The following is a 9,149-nucleotide window of genomic DNA, read 5'->3' on the forward strand; positions in this document are numbered from 1 at the left end:
GGAACCCCCTTAACCTTGCAATCACTGAAACCTCCCCACAATTGGATCTACCTTATTTTTGGACACATCCAACTTTGATCACCAATCCAATGTTATGGGCCAGGCCTAACCTCCTTAAAGCATATTAAGGAGGTATCCTAGACCCTAATTTTTATCTTCTTTAAGGCAAGTACAAAGCGCTGTGTTCCAGATGTGATTCAATTGGTCAAAGTATTAGGCTTCAAGCAAAACACACTATTCTTACAACAGTTAAAATATAAACAAAAATAGAACTGGTATAATTTTAACTCTATTGAAATGTTTGAGAAAATAATATTTATTTAACTACTACTCATCAACTGTTCCAACATAGCAGCATCCCACAAACACACCCTTGGCAAAGGCAAATTCAGCAAAACAGGTTTGCCTCACTTGCTACTTCCTCCAGTCCAAGACAAGGAACACCAACAGAATGAACCTAGTAGCAGAGACAGAACTCAAGCTTTTGTAGTAGCAGCGAGAGAGCTATATCTAGCAGCTTCAACTCTAAAAATCCCAATTTCAATAACTGAAATCAAAACTAAAACCCTGGGTCTGTGTGAGCCAGACTCCACCCACTTATGCTTCTTTTGTCTAATGTGAAAAGAACCCAAAGCTATTTACTCTGCTTTCCATGGAGCAGACACCTCAGCATCAGGTTTACAACACCCGTCTTCAAGAGAATCAAGATAACAAATCCCTCTTATATATTGTCATATATATAGTCATAAAAGTATGTATCGTCACAACCAGTCTATTGGATTCATGCACCCACCAATAACCTTATGATCCCTCACTGCCTTGTGATTGAACAAAATATGGATAAGGATAACAGCAGTCCTTGGGTGAAGGTGTTAAATCGGGACAAGTCAAACTACAACAATATAAGGCAGGAACTGGAGAGTGTTGATTGGAGGTGGCTGTTTGAGGGTAAATCCACATTGGACATGTGGGAGTATTTCAAACGGCAGTTACTAAGAGTTCAGGAGCGGCACATTCCTGCGAGAGTGGACGACAGGTACAGCAAGTTACATGAACCCTGGATAACGAGGGATGTTATGACCTTTGTCAAAAAAGGAAAAGGAGGCATACGTAAGGTCTAGGAGGATGGGAACTACCAAAACCCTAGAAGAATATAAGTAGAGAAGAACTTAAGCAAGGAATTAGAAGGAATAAAGGGGTGATGAAAAGTCATTAGCAAACAGAATTAAAGAGAATCTGAAGGCTTTTTATACATATATAAAAAGCAAGAGGGTAACCAGGGAAAGGTTGGTCCACTTGAGGACAAAGGAGGGAATGTATTTATGGACCCAGAAGACTTGATTGAGATTTTAAATGAATACTTTGTATCAGTATTCACCAAACAGAAGGAATTGGCGCAGGATGATCTTGGGAAAGGGAATGTCGAATTTCTAAGCCAAGTTATTATTGAAAAGGAAGAGCAGTTGTGCTTCTTAAAAACTATTAAGATAGATAAGTCACCGGATTCTGATGGGATTTATCCCAGAATATTGAGGGAGGCAAGGGAACAAATTGCTGGAGCATTGACAGACATCTTTGTATCCTCTTAGGCCACAGATGAGGTCCCAGAGGATTGGAGAATAGCCAATCATAGAATCATAGAATCCGTACAGTGTGGAAACAGGCCCTTCGCCCAACAAGTCCACACTGACCACTGGAACATCCCACCCAGACCCATCCCCCTATAACCCACCTAATCTACACATCCCTGAACACTAGGGGTAATTTAGCATGGCCAATCCACCAAACCTGCACACCTTTGGACTGTGGGAGGAAACCGGAGCACCCGGAGGAAACCCACGCAGACACGGGGAGAATGTGCAAATTCCACACAGACAGTTGCCTGAGGGTGGAATTGAACCGGGTCCCTGGTGCTGTGAGGCAGCATTGTTAACCACTGAGCCATTGTGCCGCCCCTAATGTTGTCCTATTGTTTAAAAAGGGTAACAGGGATGATCCTTGAAATTACAGACCTGTGAGTCTCACGTCAGTGGTAGGAAAATTATTGGAAAAATTTCTCAGGGACAAGATCTATTGGCATTTAGAAGGAAACAGACTGATTAGCGATAAACAGCATGCTTTTGTGCAGGGGAGGTCGTGCCTCACTAACTTGATTGAGTTTTTTGAGGAGGTGATGAAGATGATTGATGTTGTCTACATAGATTTCAGTAAAGCCTTCGATAAGGTCCCTCATGGCAGGCTTGTACAAAAGGTGAAGCCATATGGTATCAGGAGTGAGCTGGCAAGATGAATACAGAACTTGCTTAGTCATAGGAGACAGAGGAAAGCAGTGGAAGGATGCTTTTCAGAATGAAGTGTTGTTCCACAGGGATCAATACTGGGGCCTCTGTTGTTTGTGGTCTACGTAAGTGATTTGAAGGAAAACACGGCTGGTCTGATTGGTAAGTTTGTGGACAATACAAAGATTGGTTGAGTTGCAGATAATAAGGTGGATTGTCAGAGGATACAGCAGAATATAGATCAGGTGGAGGCATGGGCAGAAAAATGGCAGGTGGAGTTTAATCTAGATGAATGTGAGGTGATGCATTTTGGAAGGTCAAGTACAGGTGGAAATTATAAATGAATGGCAGCACCTGCACAAGTATTGATATGCAGAGGAATCTGGGTGTGCAGGTCCATAGATCACTGAAGGTGGCAGCGCAGGTAGATAAGGTGGTAAAAAAGGCCAATGGCATGCTTGCCTTCATTGGAAGGGGCACTGAGTATAAGGATAGACAAGTTATGCTGCAGCTTTATAGAACTTTAGTTAGGGTACACTTGGAATATTGCATACAATTCTGGTCACCACACTACCAGCAGGATGTACGTGCTTTGGAGAGGGTATAGAAAAGGTTTATCAGGATGTTGTCTGGTATGAGGGGTTTTAACTATGAAGAAAGGTTGGATGGACTGGGTTTGTTTTCACTGGAATGCAGATGGTTGAGGGGCAATCTGATAGAAGTTTATAAGATTGTGAATAGCATCGATAGAGTGGAAAGTATGAGGCTTTTTCCCAGGGTGTAGGGGTCAATTACTAGGGGACAAAGATTCAAGGTGTAAAGGGGGAAGTTTAAAAGAGATGTGCGAGGCACATTTTTCACACAAAGAGTGGTGAGTGTCTGGAATATACGGCCAGAGGAGTTGGTAGAACCAGATACAATAGCAGCTTTCAAGAAGCACCTGGATGAATACATGAATAGGAAGGGAATAGAGGCATATGGATCCTGTAAGTGAAGACAGTTTTAGTACGGAAGGGCAAACTGTGTCAGCGCAGCCTTAGAGGTCTAAAGGGCCTGCTCCTATGCTGTACTGTTCTTTGTTCTCTTTATTCTAATCAAAACAATCAAATACAAAACCAACAAGTTAATGTTCTAACACCTTTCAAGATGCTCCACATTTGCAAATCAACAACAATAAACAAAAACATAAATTGCTGGAGAAACTCGGTAGGTCTGACAGTATCCGTGGAAAGAAAGCAGAGTCAACATTTTGGTTAGAAAGAGTATTCCAGAAGTTTTTTTTTAAACTAGGAAATTGAAGGCAGGGCCAACAATGGTTCAGAAATAATAATTAGGAATCGAGGCATAAGAAGCCAGTATTGGAGGAGCACAGACATCTCATATGTTTGTGGAACCAGCAGAGGTGACAGAAACAGGGAGCAGTGAGGCCATGGAGACTTGAAATCAAAGAAGAGGATATAAATATCAATTGCTTGAGCAAGAGACACTGTAGGTTAGAGAGAGAACAGTGATGAGGAAAGGGATTTGCTGCAAGCAAAGACACTGGCAGCAGAATTTTAGATGATCTCCAGGTTTGTGTAGGGTAGAATATGGAGACCAACACTGAGTGCATTGCAGTAGTTCAAGTTTTTAAGAGGAAATAAAGGTGTGAGTGAGGGTTTTAGCAGAAGACGAGCTAAAACAGTGGCAAATCTGGTGATTTTACAGAGGCAAAAATAGGTGGTCTTAGTGATGGTAACAGTTATGTCCAAAACAGTTCAATAACCAAAAGATACTGAAGGCAGTTTACAGGAAAATGCATTCGTGGTATCAAAATTCATATTCTGTAACACCCTTTCATTGTTTATATTCCTTGTAGCTATTATTTTAAAGCTTAAATGTAATGGATGGGTTGTTGTCAAAGCACAATTTCTGAGATCTAGGAATTAAATGCAAAACAATATTGCTAGGGAGAATAGGACACATTAAAAATAACAACTCCATGAAAAAGGTCATTGCACTCATCACTAACTCTCTAATACTGCTTCTGATTCTGGGAGAAAACTGTACTAATCACAGTATTGCATTCATAATACAATCAATAACTGCAGCCCATTTGATCTATGGCAGAGAGATATAAAACAGAGTAGATGCTCAAAATTATGAGCCAGAGGCCAACAGTTCTTTTCCTAAGTTGTCTTAGATTGTTTTTGTGGGAAAACAGCCAAAGCACCTTGAACACCTTTAATTTTGACTTGATTATGAATTCAAAACACTTATACTATCATACAGATAGTGCTGTAACCTAAAATGACAAACTTGTCGGTATCTGGAAAAATGCATTCCATATAGTATATATTTACCAGCAGGTATGATGCAGGTTTTTGATATATATAGGTATATAATAGTACCATTCATTTTTGTCTTTGGATTTTTGAATTTGAACTAGTGGCATATGTGTTTTCTACATGTCTGAATGAATTTAATGACTAATTTGTAGATATTTCTGTGGTTGTGGTGATATTTTTCAAAAATCAGTCTAACAGAGATAGCTCTGGGTAGTAATAGGCTTTATTTTACAGTGGGAGAGTTTGTGTGAAAATAAGATAAACAATGTAGAACACTAAGTTTTCAGATAGAAGATTCTGAAATTTTTTGGGAGACTTTGGGGAAATATTTTTGCTTAGAAAACAAATTTTAAAAATTTCAATCTTGGGAGTTCTGCAGGGTTCTTATCTGAAGCTGGACATATAAAGCAGGTACTCCTGAGACAGGGAGAAAGTAGTTGAGAATTATTAAAATTAGGTTACTTCAATATAAGGAGGGTCATTTCAAAGTTCCACACCAGAAATGTTTGGTTTAAATCCTGGAGGGGTTATTTGAAGATGAGAAAATTTAAGCTCAATTACATGACAAAACAGGAAAGGGCTATCAGTACCATATGACCAGGAACTGAGGCCATGACTAAGTCAAATCTACGTGGGATAGAGAAATGCATTTGAGTATTGTACAGAGGTTGTTGGGATTAATAGGATTGTATTTTTACTGTGTTTCAAAATCTTTCAACATATATTATATGTAACTGGTTTAGTTTATACTACTCTATCTTCATTTCCGTTGTGTAATATGATCTATCGAGTCGGAATTCTGTCTGGGTTCTGGCTGATCCAGTAATAACATTAGCTGGATTGTAACAGGAGGGAAGAAATGATTCACTCACTGTTAGATACACGGGGCGGGGGGAGGTATCCAATCCCTCTAGTTTAAAGTGTCAATTCAGGAACACCGGGACTGGAGAGTGTACAGCTAAATAACAAGAAGTGGTAGCTCTTTACCTTTCAAATGAATAATTCCCTGAAATAATAAATTAGTTTTTACATTTGTGAATCGCAAAGGTGCCATTTTTCTCAAAGGCAACAAGCAAATGACCTATCCTCTAAAATTATTCTGCTGCCCAAGTGGCTGAAGACATAATGTCTTTAGATGGTGAACTGCTTTCCAAGTGTTTCTAGCGTATTGAGCATCACTATATGGATTACTGGTGCTCACTGGAAATATTATCTCCTGGATCACATGCCAGCTGAAGCAGGATGAGTCATTATCGATGGAATTTAATTCCAATGCACCATTTGCAATGGTAGAACCAGATTGGGCATCATTTCTGCTTTCATATTGACAGCTGGTAATCATATGACTTCTATAAAAATTTAAAGTGCCAACTGCAGGCACATGAAACACATGCAATTCTGGAGGAGGGTTTCTGCTGGAAGATCTTGCTTTCAGGTTGCAGTTCAGTAGGTCCAGGTGGGCTATAAAAAGAGTCAACTGGATAAGTAAGGAGGCTTTGCATCAAAGTCCCATCATTTTATGTTCACATTTCTGTCAAAAGTATGAAGTGTTTGTCCCGTGCACCCTCTCAGACCCCCTCAAATATCTTCCCCCATTTTTCCATTGGTTTTTAATCTTAATACCCAAGGATATCTCCACCATGTCCAAGACCCTTCCTCATTGCTTTGGAGACATCAGACCAGCCTCACAGCTCAGCAATAGCTCCCTCTAAATTTTCCTCCAGGCCAGAGAGGTGCTCTTCTCTTTCAATGACAACATTAATCCCTCTCACCCGACCAAGATGACCATGCAGAGCTTACAGAGAATGTTTGTATGGGGCCCATTGAAATTTTTGGGTCCAGCAGAAGTAAATAGTCAAAAATGTCCTTCCATTTTCCTATGTAATTGTCATTGTGGCATGAGATTGTCTTTCAGCTGGGCTTCAGGCTATATATTTGTGTGAGTGTGCATCTTGGCTACATGAGTGAATGTGTGATCAGCCTCGGGACGGCATCACAATTGAGGCCAAAGCAGGTGATATTTCATGTGGGTGAACAATTGGATGCAACCTAGTGTATCTTGATGGGCCTGGATGTGTGATGGGCGTGTGTGCAGACAAGAGAGTCACATGGAATTTGTCAAGTCACTCAATCCCAACTTTCTCCTGCAGGACAAACAGATCTATAACCCAAAGGAAGTAGTGAAGATTGGCGGAAGAATGCCCTGTATAAGGTCCTCACCTCTGTTGAGGAAGAAGCTCTCAGGATTGTGGGAGAATAGGGTGACTGAGCTGTCGCTGATGGGGAGGCTGGATTGGCAACTTGATAACACTATCGACAACTGCTTTCATACAGCTGATGGTCAAAAGTAGACTGATAGAGCAGTACTTGGCCAACTTGGATTTATCCCAGTTTCTATGGACTGCAAATATCTGGGCAAATGCCCTCATTGTTGGTTAGATGCCAAAGCTGTAGATGTACTGGGACAGCTTGTTAATTCTGGAGAATATCTTCAATACTACAGCCAGGAAGCTATCATCGACCATAGGCTTTGCTATATCCAGTGCCTTCAGCTATTTCTTGCTCCTGGGGGAAGTGAATAAAACTGGCTGAAGCCTGGAATCTATGATGCTGGGGTTCTCAAGAAGACTGTTATGGATCATCCACTCAGCACTGGCTACAAATACTTAACCTGTTGGACTGGGCTGCCCTATCACTAAGAATGGAGATCTATGTGCAGCCTTTTCTCCCGGTTAGTTATTTGTTTGTTCACCACCCTTCACAGCTGGATTTTGCAGGACTGCAGAGCTTTTATCAGATCTGTTTATTGAGTGATTACTTAGCAATGAGTATTGCATATACTGCTTCTACTGTTTAGCATGTTTGTAGTTCTGCAGCTTTACCAGATTATTCTCTCATTTGTAGGTATGCCTTGTTTTGCTATTGGCATGTTCTCCTTCAATCCACATTGAATTAGTGTTGATTCACCTGGCTTGATGGTGGTAGTAGAGTGGAAGATATGCTGAGCCACATTACAGACTGTAGCTGAGTATAGATCTGCTGCTGCTGATAACCTATGCTGAATCATGAAAACCAGTTTGAGCTGCTTGATCTGTTCTTACATGATCCCATTTAGCATTGTGAGACTGCCACACAATGTGATAGATGGTATCTTCAGTGTGAAGTTAGAGCTTCAGCTCTAAAAGGACTATGCAGTACTTATCTCTAACAACACAACCACGGACAGATGTATCTGTGACAGGTAGATTGGTGAGAACAAGATTGTTTAGATTTTTACGTTTACTTGGTACCCTTACTGACTGGTGCAGGCCCAATCTTGCAAACAGGTCCTTCAAGACTTCACTAGCATGGCCAGCAGTGCAGTTTCTGATCTAAGGATCAATATATAACAATACGACAAATTGTCAGGGTGCAGTCCAGCAGAAGTATGCTAGCATGATCATGCATTATCTGAAACTGCACGGGGGTAGTTGGAACTGTTAAATAAACTTATACGAGCTTTTCAACTAAACTGAATCGATGCTGTTTAAGCTGTGTTACTTACTGAAAACACTCGGAATATACTAGTGATCAGCAGGAAATTCCTTTTCCATATTTGACCTCATGGTGCTGAATCCTATTTGAGAATTTCTAGGACCACTTGGGCGTTTATCATTGTTCTGCCACCTCTCGGTCTGCTGTACTGTAGTGGGTCAGGACATTTCCAACGTTGGTGTCTGACCAGAGAGAGTGCACAACATAAATGAAAGGGTACAGATAGGTGGCAGGCTGCCAGTTCTCATGATCACTGTGTGTCATTGAAGCTCCAGATTGGCAGGGCAACCATTCACTCACAATGAGACACAAGTGCATTTACCCCTTGGAAAATCAGGAAGTGATATGTCTGTATGACAGTACGCCTCTGTCAGCCACAGAATCTTTCTCAAAAGGCTGAGAAAATACCAGCTGGGGTTTCACAGATGCAAAAAATGTTGTTTTCCAAAATATTGATAACACTCGCTAATTTCACACACAATTGTATTTTTTCCTTATAAAAGATTACCACTATCATTATGTAGTATTTACCAAGTTCTTAAAAGCTAAACTGCACTGTCAACAATCTGCTGAATGATTGGTAGTGAACAATTTGAGCAATACATGATATTGCTGCGAAGAGAAACTCAGAGGAAAATATTTAGTATCTGCAAAGCCAGTGGAACCACATTCACTGCCTCCAGGCATTTTGAAAATAATCAAGGGTTCCTTTTGCCTAAACTAGCATGGTAGTGTTATTTCCCATGCATAGCAACTGATGTTTACTTAACAAATTGCTTCAGATTATTTCAACAACATGAAGCAATCTGTAGAACTTTTTGAAAAATAGCCTCCTGTCAGATAAGAACAAACCTAAGTTTTTTTCCATGCAGACATGCTGAATTGTCTGAATTGATTAAATATTGGCAAATTGGCCAGATTCGAGCATATGCCTGTAATGAAATTCAACTCATTTTTCTTCCATTAATGTAGAAAAATCCCTCTTTTTTTAAAAACTCTTGCGCACATT

This window comes from Rhincodon typus, chromosome 12, assembly GCF_021869965.1.
Source record: "Rhincodon typus isolate 14 chromosome 12, sRhiTyp1.1, whole genome shotgun sequence".
Lineage (NCBI taxonomy): Eukaryota > Metazoa > Chordata > Chondrichthyes > Orectolobiformes > Rhincodontidae > Rhincodon > Rhincodon typus.